The sequence below is a fragment of the Dermacentor andersoni genome, chromosome 4, assembly GCF_023375885.2.
Source record: "Dermacentor andersoni chromosome 4, qqDerAnde1_hic_scaffold, whole genome shotgun sequence".
In the NCBI taxonomy this organism is placed as follows: Eukaryota; Metazoa; Arthropoda; class Arachnida; order Ixodida; family Ixodidae; genus Dermacentor; species Dermacentor andersoni.
Window position 1 is genome coordinate 1,633,390 of NC_092817.1, and position 22,935 is coordinate 1,656,324.

At 46.9% G+C, this 22,935-nt stretch overlaps 3 long non-coding RNA genes across 7 annotated transcripts in view; 1 reads left to right on the forward strand and 2 right to left on the reverse strand.

Moving 5' to 3' along the window:
• Window positions 1–3,837, reverse strand: part of LOC129386077 (uncharacterized) — a 105,377-nt gene extending 101,540 nt beyond the window's left edge. For all 5 annotated transcript variants that reach the window (XR_011893762.1, XR_008613550.2, XR_011893760.1 and 2 more), the window contains exons 1-2: window positions 3,514–3,837; window positions 559–714 (exon numbers count right to left, since the gene is read on the reverse strand). This is a non-coding gene — a long non-coding RNA (uncharacterized lncRNA). The remainder of the gene's footprint in view (window positions 1–558; window positions 715–3,513) is intronic.
• Window positions 3,838–9,880: 6,043 nt separating this feature from the next.
• Window positions 9,881–11,887, reverse strand: LOC129386078 (uncharacterized). Its single transcript, XR_011893584.1, has 3 exons — window positions 11,466–11,887; window positions 11,311–11,388; window positions 9,881–10,357 (listed from the first exon to the last, which is right to left on the reverse strand). It is a non-coding gene; the product is annotated as an uncharacterized lncRNA (long non-coding RNA).
• A 5,527-nt stretch (window positions 11,888–17,414) lies between these two features.
• Window positions 17,415–22,543, forward strand: LOC129386079 (uncharacterized). The gene is made up of 2 exons (XR_008613552.1): window positions 17,415–18,319; window positions 22,379–22,543. It is a non-coding gene; the product is annotated as an uncharacterized lncRNA (long non-coding RNA).
• The last annotated feature ends 392 nt before the right edge of the window (window positions 22,544–22,935 follow it).

The window sequence follows — 22,935 nt, forward strand, 5'->3', positions numbered from 1 at the left end:
CACGCGAGTAGGCAGCTCTTGTGGGGCATCACAATCGTTTGAGAAGCGTCACAGTAGAGCATTTTTCTACATGCGGAGCGGCGTTTTAATTTGCAGGTTTCCCTTCAGTAGGAAATTGCTGGACAGGCGGACCAGCGCACCGGAATTGTACTGGCGAAGCCACAAGCAACTCAAAGAATCTGTTTAATTGTAGCACTTTGAACAATCATGCTTCTACAAAGGCCACAGCAGAAAAACAGCCTGATGCCGAGTATTTCTGTGCCACGAAGTAATCAAGAGGCGAGTGCCTAATGCGGACGAAATCGAGTGCATCGAGACTTAGAACGACAGAAAGCTGAGCTAGTTGGTAAGGATTCATTATGCAAAACAGAGGTGAGGCGTGCAGACAGGACACAAGAGTAGAGAAGTGGGCGGCGCTCGTGTTGCATGTTTGCTTGTAAATACTCTATTCTTGTGTCCTGTCTGCACGCCTCACCTCCGTTTTGCATAACGAGTGTATCAACCCACATATTTATAGCGTAGGCGTTTTATTAACTGTGCAATATTTTCAACACTTACTTGCATGCCATTTCATGTGGAATATCTTTTTTGGTCACAAATTTGTGCAGCGAATCTATTTGCATGATCGACTTCGGGCCTGTAGGTCCGTTCAATTGCACTTGATGCTGAGTCTTTTACATGTATCCATAAACTGCAGATATGCACATCAGATCCCTGCGAGCATTTTCAAAATTCAGTTATTTTAGACAACAGGCACATATGCAATACTGACATAATCTCAAATACCACTAAGCAGCTGGGACACATTTTTGTTGACCATACTCGCAGGTAAAATAAGTAGATTATGTGGACAGCTCCAGCTCATTTTCCTTAAATCAGTGTGTACAAGGGGTATGCAAAAATATTTTTTTTTCTCGCGCACCGATTCCTTTGCTGTATAAGCAAGAGAACCCACCACGTTAGTGTAACGTATCTTCTACATCACACTAATAAGTGCTTTAATTTACCAAGTGAGATGAGTTACTTTTATGGATCATTCAGTCATATCACACTGCAAGCTGCATTAATCAATCTTCAATTGGATTTCGCATGAAACATGTTTCCCTTTTATGCAGATATGCAATGGCAAGCCCTTCCGTGTGTTCCAAAGGTAAAATTTAAGCTCGAAATTAAAGAAGACATTTCTAGTCAGAAACAAGCAAAAATGGTGAATGCAGAGTATCAGAAGCCCAAGGTACAGAAATTATGAGAAGTGTCGAATGATTTTAAGGAAAGAATGGTATTTGAAGATGCAAGATTCTTTAGTGGAAATCAAGCAAGTCAGTATAGGTAGAATACTCTGAGAAATTATGCGAGTAATGGGATAGCACACAATGGGTCAGGAAATGCGTTCTTTTTCTGAAAAACTAAAGCTGATGACTGTCATATCATGAGTCACTTTAGCATCATGAGACTGCTGTTTGATAAATTCAGAAACAAACCAAAAAGCAAGCCATGCAAAAATAAAAAAAAACTATTTAATGATGCTCTCTCCACACTGGGATAAATAATAAGAAACGGATCACGTCTAATGTGGACATATCAGACACCTTGTGAAACACTAAAGGAAAAATTCAGTTTCGAGCTATGGCACTTGCCGCATAGATGTGGGGGGCCTTGCACCAATAGTAATAGTTACCACTGCATCTAGAAATTTAAAGCATTCATGCAGACAAGGATGATTCTTTATATTTTTGGCTACCACTTCAAATGCCTCCACTAAGTGTTACAATGCTGCACGCAGCCATACTAAGGATCTCGCAGCAACACTTGCAGGTAAACAGCAAAAGCAGTCAAAGTGCTGGTGTATTCTGGACCCTGTCTTTGAAAACTTTTAGGCAAGAACAGTGCAAGAAACAGACATAAGAACTGCATTTATTTCTATAATTCCCCATTTTAATGGCCTTTTATTTTTCCTTCGACAATGCCTTCGCCTAGCCACAGCAGCTCCCTCATACAGACTCCGCAAGCCAAGAGGCCGTGGAGGCAAATGCAGGTAAGAGGCAAGAAGCAATAGCACTGGTATCGCCATTCATCTAATTTCTTTCTTTTTCTTTCGTTTAGACAGCCAGCACACCTCGAACAGCCACCTTGACTGCGGGTGTGTCACCCTAGTCGCCAAGGAAACATTTGAGGGAAAGCGACAGGCAATGTGAACAGCCACTTCTCCATGTAAACGATACTCTTTCTCTCGGATGACTCCTACGTTCGCCACGCCAGCACACTTGTGCACAAAGATGCCGCGGAGGCACGTGCAGGTCCGAGGCAAGAAGCAGTGGCACTGGTGTCGACATTCGCCCAATTTCATTTTCTTACACTGAGGCAGCCAGCACACCTCGAACAGCCACCTTAACTGCGGGTGTGTTAGTAGATTCCTGTTGTACATATGCTCATAATAAACTTCAGTAAACTTGAACTTGATAATAAACTTGAAGGCAAATGGGACATTGATGCATTGTTTTTTTGAACATTTATTGTACACATACAATATGTTATACTTTGCAGTGCTACAGAGTGTATTTTGAAGCTTCCCCCTATATTTTGCACCTTTAATTACGTATGTGTTGTGTGGCCCTCAATTCAGTTCATGTTATAGCAGATGTTTTGTCTGTGTATCGCACATTGGCTTAAGCTCGTGATATCCACATACTTCTCTCACATATACAAAATAAAGTTCTATGTAGTCCTCAGTGTTACAACAAAAAATGAAAGTAAACAATCCGATCGTGGAATTGTGTTTATTAGAGTCATTCCTATGACAGTTACTGACAAGTTGACAACTTGAACTGGTCAATCCGTCCATAGCCTCCTCTATTTTTCAAAAATAAAGGAGGCTATGATCCATCATGGCAAGGAATTGTATGTATACATAAAAAGGGGGTGTATGTGTGTGTGTTTGTAGTGGGGGGTATAACAGGATTAGGGCGGTACGAAAAAAATGTACCAACACCGTCCTCTAGACCCATTCCGTTAAGGTACCGTAACAAAGCGCATTAATATGATGAAGTTCATACAACAAACTCTGATATTACTACACACGCCAGGCGACGCGAGCTACATTTGCCATGACGCATTCGTGACTGCACCGGATGCCCTCCATATTATTCTCATTAATCGTGCTAACTGCACCGAGGCAAAAGAAAGATCATGGGCGCAGGTGCTTTTAAAGTATCTCGACCTTGCGAGGCACTGCTGCGCGTGCCAGGGGAGCTGTCCGTGCGAACACTCCCTGGCACACACCTGCCTCGGCGGCCCCAACCTACGTACCGTTCTGCTTCGAGCTTTGATCCCCCCACTGTCCCTTGGGTGCCCTGGAGTTCCTGTGCCGCCTGCTTTATTATAATCTCAGGTGCTCTCCTGAGACTTCCGTTTGTCGGCTACATGTGCCCTACAGCTGGATCAGTACTTACAATAATAAAGAAACCCGATCTATCGTCGCGACGATAGATCGCGAAAGCGGCTTTTGCAACATACCGCGCCCGTGCGAAGAGAATTACGGAACGCCAACGAAGAATCTGACCACAGCTTCGAGCTCGTAACCTCGTCGAGTACGTGACACTACCGCAATAGGCATGACCGCTGAAAACCGCATACCGCCGGAAACTTCAACAGGATCGTCCCTCGGTTGCATAACTGCCACCTGTACGGCCAACATGGACCACACCCACACCGTCCCGCAACATAGAATAAAGAACCAACTTATAAAGCCCAAACACACGGCTGCACGCACACATCACGACACTACTAGCGAGGCGCCATGCTGCTACGCTGCTACGGTTGCCGGATTAAAACTGACTACTGTCACCAAGTTTAGCAAGCGTCTCAGGAGCTGGCAACCTCGGCGCGTAGCAACATGGCGGTGCTCTTGCGGTTCCCGATTTCAATGCATGGGCCCTATGGGTAGCTTGTCCTCTAGAGTCAGTATAGTAACTCTATGGTCCTGGTAATAACTGTTAAATCAATTTTCCTTGTTTTAAAAATGATAGGTTGAAGCCGAGTCCGCTTTGCTGTATTTTGGCCTCTAAACCTTGTAGGTACAGCATAAACATCAGAGGTGACAATGGGCACCCCTGCCTAAGCCCCCGCCGAATCACCTGTCGCGCAGCCAGCGCCATCTACTGGGGCCGCCATCTTTCATCACAAATTTGTGCACCCCCTCCGCTCCCGCCCGTCGCACGGCACGGTGCCCCCATAGAATAGAGAACCAACTTAGGGAAGGGAAACTGTACCTTCCGCCGTGGTTCGAAAATAAGCAGCGGCAGCGCATGGAACTTACTTTGGCGGACGCCAGATGACGTTGCTCAATCCGGAAGCGGAAGTGCAATTTTTTTTTTTAGAGCAAAATTCAATATGGCCGTTTCTTGCCGGTCGCGTACGCTGGTACGCGCCGTGCTTGCCCTGCAGGCTATGCGGCATGCCTCAATGCCTTCGCTGCCGCGTAGCTGGTGCGTTCTAATTGCCAAGAGCCTCTACTGACGCCCATACAAACAAGCCACAAGTGAGCGAACAGAACGCGCGACTTTATTGGCAGAAGACAAGCAGTGTACATTCTCGTGCAATAGCAGAAATAAAATTTGCATGTCGAGATACGCTGAAATCATTGACGCGAGCTCGTAAACGGCTCACCGTCGTCGTCGCACGTGGTGGTCAGGTTAACGAGCAACAACCAGCAGCGGAAACATATTGGACAGAGTGTGCCACTTGTTTGCAGCGACAGTCGCCGTTAAAAATGCCCAAATTGCATTGCGAAGCAATCGGGAGACGCAGGCATCTGCTGCCGCAGCCTACACAGCGACATGGGCTACCCCAGATTTTAGTCGTTCACTCCTTTCCAACCTGCACGTTTCTTTTCTTTCGGGGGCTGCTAATGTGTGGCTCACACTTGGTGTCTCACATTGTCTCACTATGGACAAGTCGCTTTCGTGGGCATCGCCTCCATCAGCTACTTTTGCGGGCCTTTCCAACCATCTGGCTATCAACTTCATTCGCATCGGACTATGTAAGCACGTATGCTGGTCTCCGTTCATGCCTAATCGCGGCCGAGAAAGGCCAGAGGCACAATTTGCCCATTGCTGCAGCAGGAAAGGGCGAACGGGGAGCACGAATCACGGTGCATGAAAATTGGGAGTCTATGTCGCTGTGCAGGCTGCAGGAGCGAATGCTTACTTCGAGAGACTGCTTCCCAGTGCAACCGACCAGGCCGCAATATTCTAAAAATATAACACTGCGACCGTAGCCAAGTCACATAACAGCAAAATTAACAGCAATCAATCACCACATAAGGTTCAGACAATACATCATACATTGACTACAAACCATATGGCAACAGTGAGCATTCACATACACGGGTCTCTTACGGTACATTCAGCCGCCTACCTACAGGCGTAATGCTTGCCTTCGTCGCACGTGGTGGTCTAGTAACAAGCAACAACCAGCAGCAGAAACAGATTGGACAGAGTGTCCCACCTGTTTGCAGCGACAGTCGCTGTTAAAGATGAGCAAGTTGCAGTGCGAAGCAAACGGGTGACGCAGGCATCTGCTGCCGCAGCCTATACAGCAACATGGACTACCCATAATTTTAGCATTGACTCCTTTCCAACCTGCACGTTTCTTTTTTTTTCGGAGGCTGCTAATGCGTGGCTCACACTTGGTGTCCCACATTGTCTCAATATGGACAAGTCGCTTTCGTGGACACCACCTTCATCAGCCACTTTTGCGGGCCTTTCCACCCAACTTCATACACGTCCGACCATGTAAGCACGTATGCTGGTCTCCGTTCATGCCTAATCACGGCTGAGAAAGGCCAGAGGCACAATTTGCCCATGGCTGCAGCAGGAAAGGGTGAACGGGGAGCAGGAATCACGGTGTGCAGAAATTGGGAGTCTATGTCGCTGTGCAGACTGCAGGATCAAATGCTTACTACGAGAGGCTGCTTCCCAGTGCAACCGACCAGGCCGCAATATTCGAAAAACATAAAACTGCGACCGTAACCAAGTGACATAACAGCAAAATTAAACAGCAATCAGTCACCGCATGAGGTTCAGACAATACATTATACATTGGCTACGAACCATCTTACAGGCATAATGCTTGCCTTTGTCGCATGTGGTGGTCTGGTAACGAGCGACAACCTGCGGTACAAACAGATTGGACAGAGCCTCGCACCTGTTTGAACCAACAGTTGCCGTTGAAGATGAGCAACTTCCATTGCGAAGCAATCAGGTGACGCAGCCATCTGCTGCCGCAACCAACACAGCGACATGGACTACCCGGCATTTTAGCGTTAACTCCTTTCCAACCTGCACATTTTTTTTCTTTCGGGGGCCGCTATGTGTGGCTCACACTTTGTGTCCCACTTTGTCGCAATGTGGACAAGTCGCTTTTGTGGGCATCACCTTCGGCAGCTATTCTTGCGGGCCTTTCCACCCATACGGCTATCAACTTCATACACTTCGAACCATGTAAGCACATATGCTGGTCTCCGTTTTGAGCAAATCATGGCCGAGGCAGGCCACAAGCACAATTTGCCCATGGCTGCAGCAGGCCAGAACGAACGGGGCGCACCAGTTACGGTGTGTGTATACTGGGAGTCTATGTCGCTTTGTGGACTGCAGGAGCAAATGCTTACCTCGAGGGACTGCTTACCAATGCAACTGACCAGGCCCCCACATCTGAGAAACGTAACACAGTTACCACAACCAAGTGTGGCAGCAAAACCAGATTCTGCAATCAATCACTTCAGTGTAGCTTGCACAAAGACCCAGGCTATCAAGGCAGAGGAGCAATCATCAACGAGACTAGGAATATGGAAAATGAGAAAGCTTGCATTCAAGAGAGAAGCCACTCTGCTCTGCAAGCATTGAAGGCTAAAAACATCTAGAAAAGTAAAATGGTGCATAGCACATGTGCATAGGTTAATGCAAGACGCATGCCGATGCTGCATCAGCTATTTCAGGAGAGGAATTGCGCATGACAACATACACTAGAAGATACTGCTACAGATATGTTAGGCTGCTAGGCAGTGACTGGTATTAAGTATCGGCGAAGAATCGGTTGACCTTTATATTTGGATGAGGATGAATGATCTCTAACAAAAATGGGCAATGAGAAAGCTTGCATTTATAGAAGAAAAATTACACTTGGCACAAACGGAATTAACATGGCTAGGAAGCTGATTAAGGGCAAACTGATGGAACTCGATCTTTTGGCCAGCGTCGTCCATGCTTGGTCAGATGTTGCAGGTGCATCTGAAGACGAAGAATTTCTAGAAAGTCCTTTTTGAGTTACCTGGATGACTCAGCCAAATGTCCGTGCTGGTGGAATGGTGGCTGAAGCTCTTTTCAGTCTTGACACAGTCCTCTGCAGACTTGATATCTCGTTCATATTCTTCTGCATGTGCTTCTTTGTTCTTGGTGTAAAAGCCTTGCAAATTCGGCTCTAGCCCCTTCCTGTTGGCGCAGATAGGAGCTCCTGTGATGACCAAGATGTGCTTGGCATAGACTCTGTTGGGGCAAAACGGTGACACATGAGATACAGCACAGATTAGCCAAATTTATGTGTGTTTTATATGTTCGAACCAATTATACTGAACCATAAATATGAACAAACATTCATATCTGCTGCAAACAGCAAGCCACTACAGCATATATCAAACATATTTATTTCTGAACCATGTGTTGTTTACCTTGTAGAAGTAGCCAATGTCCACACAATGACCTTGTTGTAGCAGGCAGCAGCTTCTGTTTAGTGCGTGGAGTGTGTTGCTTTATACTGGTGCCGTCCTCATTACTGCATGTCTGGAACAGAAATTTTGACTGAATCAGAAATTGAAAAAGCAAAGTTTTGCAATATGAAATGCAAAAAGGTGACATACATGTTTTAATGATTTGCAACTACAGAACACATGCAAATGTACACTTTCTGTTCTAGGGTGCTTAAGCAGCATGTTAAGTAAATATTGCTATTGTCCATAAAATTGATGTCTGCCTAACTACAATGCATGTCAACAGCGCAAGTACTATTAAGATCACAAATGGTAACATTTGTGGGTTCATTTATACACTAGAAGTGATCACACTGCTAGTTCCACAAGCAAATGCATGAAAGTCGTGAAGCTATTAGAACTGATGCATTATTTTTCTGCACGAACGTGATGCACCGCTTCACTACTGCAAAAATAAATGCCCTACGGTAAACCAATCTGAACAGCAAGAACATTTGGAACCAACAAGTACGAAATATGGGTGAATTATCATGCTTGCAACTGTTTAATACAATAAATTCTGTACTTTCACTTCATTTTACCAAAGGATTATTCGGTTTTGTGGACGAAAGACGTTGCCGGCGGACTCGAAAAAAAAGTTTAATATGTATATTGATAAGGCTACTCAGTCACCTACAACCACGGCTACAATAACATGAAAAATGAGACGCGCGTTCCGATATCGCTCTTTCTTTCCTGGTTGTGTGTGTAAACCAAACGACAGCCTCGCAAGTAAAGGTTTATTTAGGAAACAGCAACTGAGATCCTTACTGCCCATATGTAATGCAGGATCTAGTTCGTTAACTTGTGCCCGCCTGGAAGGTAATGAGACGGATATTATATAACGATTCAAGCAGCGGTGTTAAACGACTCACCGTTATTGCCGTTGTCAGCCGCAGCAAAATCCAGCTCCCGTTTCGATGCAGACCTGTTCCGAATGGCTCACGACCGAAACCCAACTGCCGGGCTTACATGTCCGCTTGCAAACACGTAACTTCACCCCAAGTTAAATAACGCGAGACATCGAAGCGCAAGAAACTAGTTTTAGAAACAAAGAAGCAACCAGTCTTGAGTGTACACTCGCTCACAAAATATTGCGGGGCGCGCGAGCGCGTGGCGGAACGACCCTCCTCCCCTGCTAGCGGGAAACCCTGGTGTCGAGACCGACGCCTGAACGCATGCGCGTCCCTCCGAGACGGCAAGCGTGCACGTTTCCGCGCTTCTTCCTTGCGAGCCGGCGATATCCGAATGTAGCCGCGAGGTAGCTCTCTTGCGATTGGCGATGTGGCGGCTTCGACGGGCACAACTATGTGAAGCGTGTTTAGAAGCGTGAGCTTGCGCGCGCCGCTGCGGCCGCTTTTTGTCCAGTCATAATCACTGACGCATAGGTGGTGAACGCAACAAGTCATTTTTTTTCTACGCTGCACCTTTTCGTGGCCAATCTTCGTTGTTTATTTCTTGTTACGAACGGGGCGTTCTCCCGCAGAAGTGCGTGGCAAGAAAGGCGCTCCATAGAAGGAGACAGGCAAGACGATAATGAGCTCTTGATTTCCGTTGTACAAAAGAAGTTCTGCCCGTCGAAGCCGCCACAGCGCCAAACGCAAGATGGGCACCTCGCGGCTGCATTGGGATATCGCCGGCGCGCAAGGAGGAAGCGCGGAAACATGCGCGCTTGCAGTCTCGGAGGGACGCGCATGCGTTCAGGCGCCGGTCTCGACACCAGGGGTTCCCCGCCAGTAGGGGAGGAGGGTCGTTTCGCCACGCGCTCGCGCGCCCCGCAATATTTTGTGAGCGAGTGTACGAACGAATGAATCCGTGCCGCCGTGCACTCGGAAATACCACAGAACACCTATACAAACTTAGAGAAGGGAAACTGTACCTTCCACAGTGCTACGGAAATAAGCATAGCGGTGGCGTCGTGAACTAAAGTATGCGACCACAGTGGCGCTGTACAACAGGAAACGGAAACGGGGTTTTGCACACGCTTTACCAGGTGTTCTGTGGCTTTACTAGCTTTACTGGGTTTCTGGCTGCTGCGCCTCGATCGTGCTCCCGCCAGTTTAGTTGCTGTGTAAAACGTATACACCAGAACACCGTGAATTCAAAGCGCGCCGCCATATTGATGAGCGCCGGTCGCGCCATCTATCCCAAGCGCCGCGAAATAGCAGGCCTGGGCTGCCACGCCGGAAGATGCGACCCGGCGCGAAGGCGAAACTTGGGCTTTTTAGCTGGGCGGAAGGCGTGTTTCGCGTTTTTTCTAGCCTGTCATTTTCGCTGTCTCGATTCAATCAAACTTCAAGACCTCATGCAAGTCCGCAATGGCCACACTGAGTGATGTGCAGACTGCAAAAGCGAATACATCGGGTAACCACGTAACCTGTGGAGGATTTTACAGCACTCTGTTGGTGCCACATTTTATTAAAGCACGCACAACATTGTCCTCTGCACTTTCAGCTTGGTCTTGTTTGTCATGGTCACTACTGGGTTGGCCGCGTTTGGCAACCAACTGGCGAGGTCGTTTGACGGCCTGATTAGCAGACGCCTGCCCTTCACCACCTGCACATTGAAAACAATATATATGTTATAGTAAGAAGGGCTGTAGTTCTTTCCCATGCCATCACTGTTGCGAAGACATAAAGTCCTCTCAAAATGAAATAGAAAATGCACCAGGCCAATTGTATCGTGCAACCCCTTAAGAGTACAACATTAAGAACACAAGCCTACAGTACTCGAACAAGCAGCATGTGATGCTAAACCTGCACTCATTGGAAAATGAGGAACTACAGTAGTTATAATGTTCAACTACATGTGCAGTCAAAGCCCATATAACAGGGCGAGCATGACGGATGCAGGTTTTGTACAGTTGCACAAACCATGACAGGGCACATAAAATTACCATCCCTACTTAAAGCTGCATTATCAGGGAACCCTTTGGTACAAGACAACAACCGCACCTGCATTCCAAAAAATTAGCCCCACCAACTGCAGCTACCTGGTATCAGACCTGTTTCGCTTGTGCGAGGCCATATCGGATTGTTAGCGCTCCCTTAGAAAACAGTAAAAGAAACTGGTGAGAACGAGCAAAATTTTGTTACAAAATACAACAATAATTAAGCACCTTATTTTCCTCGCCTTATGGACGGAAAAATTTTGCGCTTTGCCCTGCATAACAGCCCGCACGCAGTTACAGCTCAGGATGCTCAAATGAATTCGTTACGAATGACACCTGCAACACCAGCTCGTAAAGACAGGCGCGCTGCAAGAACGCCTTCGGCGACGAGCAGTCGTTGTTTACGTTTTTGTCGACGCATGCTACGTGACGAGCAGACTTCGTTTTACTTTCATTAGCAATAACGCTCACCAGCAGGGCAACATACTATCGTTTACAACTTGTCGTTCACGCTTAATGGTCATGCCGTGCAGCAGCTGCAAGTATCGCTAACCGCAAACTCAACTGTTCCGCTTAACTGTCGGGAGCTCTGCCTGAATGAAAACACGAAAAGGCTTGCCTTCTTGTTATAGCCAAGGCGAAGCACCGGCGCGGGATTCTGCTCTGTGGGCTTGTCCAGAAAGTGCTCGGAGCAAACCTGCGCGTTACACATATTACGTTCGTAGGGCGCAAAGTTGACCGTGGCACCAAAATATACACAGATCGAATACTCACTCGTGCATTTTCACTGGGTTGGTAGTTCTTCCTATTCAGTGCAGCTATCCACCGGTGGCGCAGCTTGTCATTCTTCGTTGCGGATGGAAATCGGTGCAGGCTGAAAACACCGCACCGGCACGATTCCCTACGTGTATTGTGCTCTTCGCAAACAGCGCTAAGCAACCTGCTCCTTTTCAGCTGGTTATTTTGGCATCCAAACACGACGCAACGATGCCCAGATGACTTCTTGTACTTTGGATTCGCGCGAACGGGCACATTTCCGCACTTTGGAGTCCTAGAGCTAGCGCTAGCCATGTCTGCTGGTCGCCGGCGAACACGCTTTGGCAGCCCAGAACAAAATGGCGCTGGTCGACCGGGCAATCCGGGTGCGAGAGTATGCGTTCGATTAGCCTGGGTGCGAGGCTAGCGTGTTCTGGTCTATAGCGCCTACATGTAGGCGCTACGTTTGCCACACAGCAACCAAACTGGCGAGCACACTCTGAACTGACTTTTAAGGGCATCCCGAGCGGTTTTTCGTTTATTACGCCGCCGTTACCCTGAGTTAAATTGTGCCGCCGCGCTCCAGCTGTTGCATTTCGTGTAGGGCTACTGACAGAATGCGGTTTCCAGGTGGCACGATGGCCTCGACTGGAATAAACGCACACGACACCAAAGATTGAGTAAGCCTGAAAATATTTTATTTGCATTTTACAAGTACAACAAAAAGCACACGTCTACGCATCCACACAAACGCGGTTACATAGTCAAGAACATAGTCAAGAAATGGCTCATTAATAAGGGTAGCACAAACGCACAAGAAAGAAGACCTAAGCTACAAAACGTACGGTCGGCTGCTAAGTATAATAATTTCCCTGTCACCGCGTGTCACTTTTATACAGCATCTTTACAGCACTACCAGGCCGGGTAGTTTGGCGGAAAGAACGCAACAGCTCATACGGCCGTCAGCTGCCTATTCCTTACGGGTGTCATAATTATCCTAATCTCCGCATCAACGTCGTGCAAGTTCGCATACAGGTGTCTGTATCTGAACCATATGTGCCAGCCTAATACACGTGTAGTGAAATTATGAGAACCACTGCGTCTTGTCGAACATGTATTGGTTTTTCAAATGCGCATTACAGCTGACGGAACGACATACTGTAAGTGAAGCACAAGAGAACAAGGACAAAAGGAGGATACAATACTTGAAGAAGAAATGAAGAATTATTTATTAGGCGTACAGCAAACAAGCGATGACGGAGAACACACAATGATGCATCGGCTGTTCTGTGACATCGGTTTGCGCACTTACGGTGTTATGAAGATCAAAGGCATAAAAACGTACCTTCAAGCGTACTCCCTCAACCTCCGCCGCATTCATTATAATCAACGCCTAAACAAAATGAGACACTATTTTTTGCCAAGAGTAGACCTCTTTATAGCAAGTGTATGTAATGACTCACAGACGAACAGCATGCTTTTCGAAAACGTTTTACCGCCGTAGTATTCGAACGCCAACGGCCAGGAAACACATCGATACCAATAGGCTGTCGGCTGACTGTGGTTAAGCGAGCACAAAAACCTTGACGCTATGACTAAAAAGCAGCTTCAACCATCAAATTTTTAAATAATCAACTGCCTATTTGCCTGAGGTAAAAAAGCATCCTTAGACACCTCGATTGTTCATGTCAATGGTTTGTGTAAATTAAAAATTTAGCATGTTCAGCGCCCCTAGCAGAGAAAGCACAAATTAAAGTATTCGACCAAATTACAGTAGCTCCACTTGCGCGCTTACGCTGAAACGCGCCTGGATTGATTTTTCGCCCTCTGTGGCCATTTGTTGAACTTGAGAGTGTGCGGGGCCTGGAAATACCGGCCAGAGGTCACGTGAAAGATCGATGATGCTGAACGCTATTTGCGTTTATAATGGCGAGGAAACAATGAACTTACTAACAAAGAGTACAATATCTAATTAGCAATTATAATTTTGCCCTGTTTTTATGTAAAAGAAAATGCTTCGGTAATTGTAAGAAAAAGTTTGCAAGATAAAAGTGCGCTTACTACGACGCCTCTACCGGGAAATGTTGGAACTAACAAAAGCATCCCGAAGTGATTCTACTGTTATAGTGCCTACAGAATGTACTGGCTAGTGTGCCGTGCACCCGCTCTTTTCAATGGAGGAGCGTGGCGCCGCCTGCAATGAATGCCCACGGTGGCCGACAGAGGTCGCTGCCACACGGGTGGGTGCAGACTGCGCGTGTCGTCTGCTTCGCATATCAGTTTCGCAGCTCTTGCGTCGGTTTCTATGTTGGCGTTTTCAGTGTTATTACAGCGTTGCGTGTTTGTTCTTGGTGTCGTCAAAGAGTGAGTGCGTCGTTGCTGTGTTCGTGTGCCTGTCATTACGAGAACTATGCGGCGGCGATGAAAAAATGCCGAAGAGACAGTGCAAGGAGAGGACCTGCTTTGTGCCGTTGTGTCGAAGCGGTTACCGCTCGAACAAATGGCGTGTATCCTTGTTCACTCCACCACTGATACGAAGCGGCAGCAGAATGGGCAAGAATGATCAGGAGAGCGGACAGAAGGCCGGCACCAACTGCTGTGGTTTGTAAAAAACATTTCGAAAACAGCTTAGTCGAGCGCGCGTTCTCTATCACCGTGAACGGCGTTGTCCACGAGATTCCCCGCGATAAACCACGCCTGAAACCCTACGCTATACCCACGATGTTTCCTGAGTATCCTAAGCATGCACCTTACTTTTCGTGAGTACCAGGGGGAAAAAAACAAGAAAAAAGGAGCAGTATAGTGCTTTGATCTTGTTGGGGTCTCGGTGCTGGCGCCCGTTATTGCGAATGGGTCGCAAGCCCCAAGGGTAGCGTTGGCCTGGCGGCCTGGGGCACAGGAAGCATCCGAAGGTCCCGGCAAAGCATGAGAAGGCTGGTAACAGAACAACTTGTTTATTCTAACATAGCAAAAGAGCGGCCGGTCAGGTCGACCGAAGTGGAGAGACGGGAGAGCACGTAACTCAACAGAAGAAATCGGAGCCTCTCTCCTGGCGTCCGGGGGCAGCTGCTCTTATACTCTCGGCGTCGCGGGCCAGAAGGAAGGTCACGGGATGAGCCCACGCGACGGCGGAGCATGAGCCCACGCGACGGCGCGCACGGTCGAGCCGAGAGACATGTTGAGCCGAGTGTAGTGACGCATCGCCAACCCGCCGACGGACAGACCTCCTGGCACCTCACTTGGGGAGCTCCGCTCCCCGGCTGCCGCGCTTTGACAAGCGTGGGCACACACACACACACGCACGCACGAAGACACGTGGCACTGAAACACGCCTGGACACGCTTGGCGGGGAGGCGTTGCGGCGGCGTCGAACGGCCCAAAATGTCCGCCGCTTTGAACGAAGCCCCGGCGTCCGTTGCATCCGCGCCGGCATTACCGCGCGTTGTAGGCGAAACGTAACAATCTACTATACTGTTATGTTGCAAGAAAGATCACTGCCCAAAATTCTTGACCACAGTGTGCAGGCTTCCTTTGCGTAAGTAAAGCTGAAGCTAGTGCCGACGCTGCTTCGCTATTGCACTACGCATTTTGACAATGGAGGCCTTGTCTATCTTAGTCAGACCTTGTCAACCGCTGTGAAGGCCGTGGAAGATGCTTTTACTGTGTTCTTTAGCAAAAACAAGTTACATGTAGCGAGTCTAGCTGATTTTTCAGGTCAGCTGCAGACACTGGCCTTTCCCCAACTAGGGTGCCCAGAGCATGAAAAACCAGCTTTCACAAGAAGTTCTACGTTTTCTTGAGGTTTCGGTTTTTTTTGTAAAAGGCATCAACAAAGAGAGGGAAGCGCAAAGGCAACGGCAGAAGCTCTTTAAACTGCGTCACTGCCACTAGATCTATCTTCTTCAGGTATGTGTGCATTATCTCATCTAGGGCTGTCTTATATGCCCGCTGTTGAAACCTCAGTGCTGACGCCCGTTGTTGCAAATGGGTCGCAAGCCCCAAGGGTAGCGTTGGCCTGGCGGCCTGGGGCACAACTGGAAGCATCCGAAGGTCCCGGCAAAGCATGAGTCGACTGGTAACAGAACAACTGGTTTATTCTAACATCGCAAAAGAGCGGGTGGTCAGGTCGACCGAAGTGGAGAGACGGGAGAGCACGTAACTCAACAGAAAAAATCGGAGCCTCTCTCGGCGTCCGGGAGCAGCTGCTCTTATACTCTCGGAGTTGAGGGCAAGAAGGAACGCCTCTTCACTGGCGCACGTGACGGCGCCACGGACACGCTGAGAGACACGTTGAGACGAGTGTAGTGACGCATCCGCCAAGCTGGCGCCTGTCAGACCTCCTCGCTTCACACTTGGGGAGCTCCTCTCCCCGGCTGCCGCGCTTTGACAAGCGTGGGCACACACACACACACGCACACACGAAGACACGTGGCACTGAAACACGCCTGGACGCGCTTGGCGGGGAGGCTTTGCGGCAGCTCCGAACGGGCCAAAATGTCCGCCGCTTTGAACGAAGCCCCGGCGTCCGTTGCATCTGCGCCGGCTATACCGCGCGTCGTAGGCGAAACGTAACACAGCGTTTGACGGTTGTTACACGAGAATAAAATATTTGTTACGCTTAAATGAAAGATCTGTTTCCCATTTTCGTTCACTTATATCAGACATAAAAAGAAATCTGCACGTGTTTACCAGGTATTAAAAAATGTATAGTACACAGAACACCGCATGCAGTCCATTTTACAGGCAATTTTTTTTTACTTATTATCCTATCCTTGCGGCCCAATGGGCATTATGAGGAGATGGGTACATGGTTTACAAACAATAAAAAAAATTCAAACCTATGAGGACAACAATACGATAATAGGCAGAAATAGCAGCAAATAAAAAGAGAGGACAGCGAAATTCAAGTCATTTCAATGGATGATCGGTTACAGCGGTTTTCAATGGTTATGCATTAATATAACATCAATAGAACAGTAATGTAAGCTTAGAATTCCTTTACTTTATTAGAATGAGAAATGTAACCTAAAACTTACCCTTAAAAAAATTACGCTGCCATATCATGGCTAGAATAAAAAACAATTATCCTTATCTACCGCCGAAGAGACACGTACGAAGGCGAACGCCTTGTAAAGCCTACTGTAATTCACCTTAATGCACCCTAATCCTCCTTCATCCACCTTAATCCTCCTTAATTAATACACCTTAATCCCCCTAATTCAACCTAACACCCCTTAATCCAATCACTATAATAAATAATTAAATTTGCTAATAATTTAGCATCTCTTATACACGGCTGGACATGCTTTGGTTCGTTTCTGGCCTTTCTTGGATCGTGTGATGTGTTCTGTACCTTGCAACACGGCCTTGGAACATGGAGATCTAAGGCATTTGCCTTAAAAATTACGTTTTCTCTTCGCCAGCATAGAAACACATCAGGTTCTACACTCGAAGCCGAGCTGAGATAGCACACGCTTTTCACACAAGCGACAAGCGCTAGAGAAGACTGTTGTTCTCAAAACAAACCACGATTTATAAATCAGCTGTCCACATTTGAACTGTGCTGCTGCTACAGCTTAATAAAAACAAAAAGCGCAACAGCCCGCTTGCCGATGCGGTGGAAACACGGCGGCCTACGAAGACCGGATGGTGCCGCGGCACCCGCCTGCACTGCAGCGCTCCAAGCGGCAGCCGCCGGTATTCTTTGCATCCGGTGCCACCCGGGAGGCCGCGGACGGCACACTAGCCAGTATATTCTAGGCCATAGAGTTTCATATTATTCTAGGCACTATACTACTACAGTGTAATACTACTACGCTGGTTTTGTTAGCAGCGGCGCGCGGTCGATTTTTTCGCCCTCTGTGGCCAATTGTTGAACTTGAGAGTTACTCCCATAGACGGTGACGCCAGATTACCCTCTACACTCTAAGAACAGTTTACACCCTTTGACTTGCCCCTTCTGCCACACAAAAATAATCGTCATCTGCCTTGATGCGTTTCCTTTCTTTATCGCTGCGAGCCCGGAACTTTCCAGTAACGAACGGCACGCGCGTTATCAGCATAGAACAGTTTACACCCTTTGGAGTGCCCCTTCTGATAACGCGCGTGCCGTTCGTCACTGGAAAGTTCCGGGCTTGCAGCGATAAAGAAAGGAAACGCATCAAGGCAGATGACGATTATTTTTGTGTGGCAGAAGGGGCAAGCCAAAGGGTGTAAACTGTTCTTAGAGTGTAGGTGTTATAGTGAGAAACTATGGGGCAGGGCCTCTCCTCAGTCATTTGCCTCAGTTTCCTTCCTCCACGAGTTATAGTGAGAAACTCCGGGGATTCCCATGATGGTTGAACGCACGACCTACTGGAACTCCAGACCTGCACAGATATCAGGCTTTTATGGGAGCAGCTTGCGCCCACTTTCGTTCAACAGACGGCCGTAGGTGGCGCTTTTATAACCTGTTCGTCTGCTACGCGGTGGGCGGCTGTGCAGCGTTGTACGGCAGCTGTTGTGTTGTGACGAACTGTTTGTCTAATTGATTTTTGCTAACACAGTGACAGTGATGTCACAAGGCTTTGATCGGTAACTTGGCTCCAAAAGTTGACGGCCCGGACCTAAAAAAATGTCGGAGCGTGTAGTCCGTTGCCGTCTAACATAGCGTTAAATAGCCGCTCCTATTGCCTTTTTCAAGCAGATTATTATAAAGGCCGTGTCTGCTGTGCCCGGGGCACAGCAGACGAAAGGTGCCCGAAATGTCTACGTTCACCCATGACGTCACATCCGCTATAACCCATGATGTCACATCCGCTCATTTCCATGGCGGCCGTCTTACGGAGCCGGCTGCGCTGCGAAACGGTCCGTATTCCGTGCCCACTTAGAGCGTGAGTAATTCATCTTTCCACGCTATATGCGTGTAATAAAGGATTGGGGCTGTGAGCTGTTTGATGCGTTACCATTAGGTACCTTGTGCGCATATTTTGCCTCATGGCCGCGTCAAATTGCAGCCGGCATGTGGAAGGGGCCGTGGCATCTTATATGGAGCTGCTCATGTGAGTGGTATTGCCTCCGTCAGGATCGTCAGTGCGTGCACAGAACCATTCAGTAGTCTGATTCAGGGGAGGGTACGCGTAAGAACGAGGACGTAAGAAAACACTGGCATGACGAGCTATTCCGTCAGATCGCGTTGCATCGCGCTTTTTTTCTAGGACCATCTCGCTCGAGCGAGAGGATCTTAGAACAGCATTACTACTGCTTTTTTACAGCTTTGCTGCGGCTCATTTAATCATCACCTGCATTCTTTTAATAATACAAATGACATCGCTGCGCGGAAGAGCGTCTCTTGAAGTTTCCAAACAAGAGCCAATGCCGCCGTGCCTGCTGCATACACGCTTACCTTTCCTAACGCACCTAAGACGCTGCACTAGCTCTGCTACTGCGTGATACAGGGTCACTGTGATAATAAAATTAAAAAGAACAAACGAAATTAATGCAGAAAATGTCAAACGTTGCCAAGCGTGATAAACGGACCTGCCTCGCTAGATGAGTTGAAGAAATCGGCGTCCTGAAGTCAGCTTCGCCGCAGTAGACTAGTGTTACGCGGTGAAGCATGTCAGAACTGAAGAGTGACCGCTTTCACCGACATATATGTGTTCCTTAATGATGTACTTGTGGAGCTGCCGTCTCCTATTACATTACGCGCGCCGAGGCGCCTAAGTGTACAGGCCGGCCTTCAGCGCTATTTTTTTCGGACGTGGCTGTGATTCTTTGAACCGTTGGTTTGTCGACCTCGTAAGCCAGTTAATGTTTACACGGCCATTTTTTTCTGAACTGTTGATTTCTTCCATAATAGCTACGTAATTTCGTAGTTTCCTGTTCAACTGCTTTGGTCATATGCGAGTCAAGGTGTTCTCTGTAGCCGAGCGCAGTTTTCGAAAGCGAAACGACGCTTTTGCATCAGCATATAGTGCCGTCGCCCATTTACAACACAGTCAATGTCATCTTGTATGTCACTGGGAAACCGCCGAACGCAGGGAACTCACTCGCATGCGGGGAACTGCATAACTAGCCACTGGATTAGCGTGCCTCTTGGGAAGCTGCTTTGCATCAAAGGCCAGGTACCCTTGCTATGATTCACCGCAAAACATGTATGTCTAACTGCTTAACATATTTGTATTGCGTTGAAGCTAACCTTATGGAACCGAATTTCGCAACGCTTTTTAGACACCTGCATCTCTACCAGCCACTACCAAACGCTTGTCGGTACGTTTCTTGGCAAAGGTCCAGCTAAATCTCCCCTGTTGGAAGTGGGGGGGGTCTCACGTATAGGAAAACTGCCAAGGAAAGCAGTTGCCCTGATGAAGACACGCTCCCCTGTCGAAACATTTGCACCAGCCTGTTCGACCACCGTTATCACCGCAACATATTTGTGTGTTGCGGTGAAGCATGCCAATATTGGAAAAGATTTACGTGAATCTGGAATGTATGGTTTCTGTCAGTGACAAACCTAATGTTCTACTCTCAACAAAGCAGATTTTCGTGGCAGGTTGCATGATGTCTTGAGAACTTTTGTTGGCTAAAGCCATACATGCCAGGTTAGCTCTTGTCACATTAATACGCTTTACCGCAATACACAAGAGGCCGCGCTGCAGGACACGCCCGCCGTAGTTAGCCAAAACCTTACGTGACCGTTCACTGCAAAACACCTCCTGTATTGCGGTGAATCGTAATAAAGCACATTTGTCAGTTTAGAATGTAAAGACCCTTGCCCTTCGCTTTTGTAACATTATGACTCAGTTTAATGAGAACATGTATTCACTGCTAAAAACATCCACATTGAAATAGAGATATGAACACTCATGGCAGCCTGTGTGATGTTTTATCCCTTTACTTTTCTGTGTACCTGTCACACTGCCATTATTAAATTTTCCTGTACTTTGTAAGGTGCTGATGTACATAACATTACATCACAAGGAGCCACTGTGTAATTAGTGTTCAAGGACCAGTGTGATGGCTTTTCTCAAGAAAGGTTTGGGTTATGTTGTTGTGAAGGTTTTTTTTAGAGAGGTGGCTTTCTGAGAAGAAATCAGATGTCAGGAAATAGACCTCAATGGCACAGTAATCTTGGCTGCCTTTTGCTCAAACGTGCCCAAGACATAATTGAGTGATTTGCACTTGCAACTGGACAGCAGCCTTAGCTTGGGAGACCAGTGATATGGTATATTTTATCAAACTAGGTGACACATAGCATTAGCAGTCTGAATAGAGACCTGTTTAAATGTTTGTCACCTTTAACACCTAGATTTTCGACCATGAATTCAGAAAAATCTGTAACACATTTAGAACCTAGATTTTAAATGCTGTATAAGTTGGCTTCTTGTTCACTGCAGCTGTGCTCGGCTTCTGTCCAAACGGGAGAGCACTTCTGCACAGCTTATTAGGGAACATTATTATTTACATACCTTCTTTTTATTTATCTCGCCTACAATCACAATCAAATGTTTATAGCACATGAATGTGCTGTGCATGAATCTTGACTTACAATGCCATGTTCAACAGCACAATGCATGTAGCTTGTGTTGGTCCATTCAAGCTAAGCATTGCTACAGCCTTTAACTGTAGGTGTCATGGTATGAGAGCAGAGAAATGGATATGCAAAGACAGTTGGGCACATTGAGACAACATCTTTGTTGTGTGTGAAAAGGTGACAGATACACAATATGGGGAGAACGCATGCACTTTCATATTTTCTCGCGCTCAAAAAAAGCCGGAGGAATAAGGTTTCTTCACTTAGCCATCACGGAATCAGGGTGTAGACGAGCCGTATGTAAAAATACTGAAAGGTATCTATAGCGGCTCCACAGCCACCATAGTCCTCCATAAAGCAAGCAACAAAATCCCAATAAAGAAAGGCGTCAGGCAGGGCGATACGATCTCTCCGATGCTATTCACAGCGTGTTTACAGGAGGTATTCAGAGACCTGGATTGGGAAGAATTGGGGATAAAAGTTAATGGAGAATACCTTAGTAACTTGCGATTCGCTGATGATATTGCCTTGCTTAGTAACTCAGGGGACCAATTGCAATGCATGCTCACTGACCTGGAGAGGCAAAGCAGAAGAGTGGGTCTAAAAATTAATCTGCAGAAAACTAAAGTAATGTTTAACAGTCTCGGAAGAGAACAGCAATTTACAATAGGCAGCGAGACACTGGAAGTCGTAAGGGAATACACCTACTTAGGGCAGGTAGTGACGGCGGATCCGTATCATGAGACGGAAATAATCAGAAGAATAAGAATGGGCTGGGGTGTGTTTGGCAGGCATTCTCAGATCATGAACAGCAGGTTGCCATTACCCCTCAAGAGAAAAGTATATAATAGCTGTGTCTTACCAGTACTCACCTACGGTGCAGAAACCTGGAGGCTTACGAAAAGAGTTCTACTCAAATTGAGGACGACGCAACGAGCTATGGAAAGAAGAATGATAGGTGTAACGTTAAGGGATAAGAAAAGAGCAGATTGGGTGAGGGAACAAACGCGAGTTAATGACATCTTAGTTGAAATCAAGAAAAAGAAATGGGCATGGGCAGGACATGTAATGAGGAGGGAAGATAACCGATGGTCATTAAGGGTTACGGACTGGATCCCAAGGGAAGGGAAGCGTAGCAGGGGGCGGCAGAAAGTTAGGTGGGTGGATGAGATTAAGAAGTTTGCAGGGACGGCATGGCCACAGTTAGTACATGACCGGGGTTGTTGGAGAAGTATGGGAGAGGCCTTTGCCCTGCAGTGGGCGTAACCAGGCTGATGATGACTGTGCCATAGAAACTATATGTTTGCTCTCAAAGGTAATTCTGATTCATTGGATATGTTCCTGTGCTGTGTTTATTTTCTTGAGTGTGCTTTAGTTTTTGCACGTGAATGTTTCAAACTCGTTTTTATTTTCACAGACTGAACATCCCACGTCTTGGTTTGACTTCCTGGTACAGGATACTTGCACTTAGCATGGAGTGATGAAGCAGAGCAGTGTACTTTTATTAAATGTGCAGATTTTAGCAGTATAACAGCCGTTCATTAAAAAAACGTGTGCTGAAAATAAAGTATACTTACCCACATTCCTTGTTGTCTATTTATTTATTTATTAATACTGTCAAACCTCGTAGAGGGTCATAACAGAGAGGACAATACAATTACATAAATCAAATATAGACAATGTCAATGTACGTAAAGTTGCTTAACACTTGTCAATTCACAGTGAATAAGATGTTCACTTGAATGCTGTTCAGCACACTTCTGATATTCATCAAAATGCGTACAATGAATATCAAGTCGCACATATCACTTGGCACTTTAAAACTAAATCGAAAACTTTCATAAATATGCCTCAGCAGCATTTTCAAAGTCGGCGACATCTTTTAGGCTAACAATAGCGTTTGGCAATTGGTTCCACATTTCTATCGCATCCAGGAAAAATGAGTATCGATATGTATCACTGTTGGTATGGTCC